Below are 833 nucleotides of genomic sequence, written 5' to 3'. Positions count from 1 at the left end.
GAGGGGTTTCCAGGAGTAAAGAAAATGTATGCAATGTACTTAGCCGATAAATTTTATGAGTCATACGCTCTAAGATTTCAAAACTTAAACCTTGCAGGCTTCCCTCCCACCCCCCTTGAAAGTTTAAGACCTCAGACAAGATCAATCAATAAACCCTGATCTGTTACCCTCTCTGCTAGGAAGGTACACAAGGAAGAATTCTGAGACACCAGGAAATAATCAATGCCTTACCTTATCACTTTGACAAACAGACAAGGAAAGCTGATAGTCAGCAGAACACGTAGCTTAAAGAGTTGAAACTGCAAGTGACCACATAGCTCCTAGCTTATTCTAGTACTACCTTAAAGGTAAGGTTTCAAATGGCCATACTAAGTGTTAACTCAAACACAGTCTAGCTGATCAGTGTAATTAATTACAATCTTCATATAAAATTAAGCTTTAGAGAAATATTTTTAATTATTTCTACAGAAGTGGTTAATTGCAGTATTCACCACAGGCAAATTCTTAATTGAAGCCAGGAATCTGCCTCAATGTCACCACAGACCGGTACAAAGTAAGCCTCTCATCACTAGAAGAACCCGGCTAGGATGCAAGTAAAAGCTAACATGCAAGAAAACCCTGCTACGAGATCGCTGTCTTGCTGGGGATGAGAAATGCATTGGCAAGACAGAGGGAAGGGAAAGAACAACAGTAAGTGGACACTTCTTATTTCACTCACAGCACACTGCCAGGCCTCAGTGCCGAGCCTGTCTCCTCTCTCCGAGAAGCCGGGACCCAGCACCCGCCTGCCATTTCCTGGCGGGAGGGGAGGTGCGGCGGCCCCCCCCGCGGGC

This window comes from Chaetura pelagica, unplaced genomic scaffold, assembly GCF_000747805.2.
Source record: "Chaetura pelagica isolate M959 unplaced genomic scaffold, ChaPel_1.0 scaffold69, whole genome shotgun sequence".
Classification (NCBI taxonomy): domain Eukaryota; kingdom Metazoa; phylum Chordata; class Aves; order Apodiformes; family Apodidae; genus Chaetura; species Chaetura pelagica.
Note: the sequence above shows the minus strand (reverse complement) of the source record.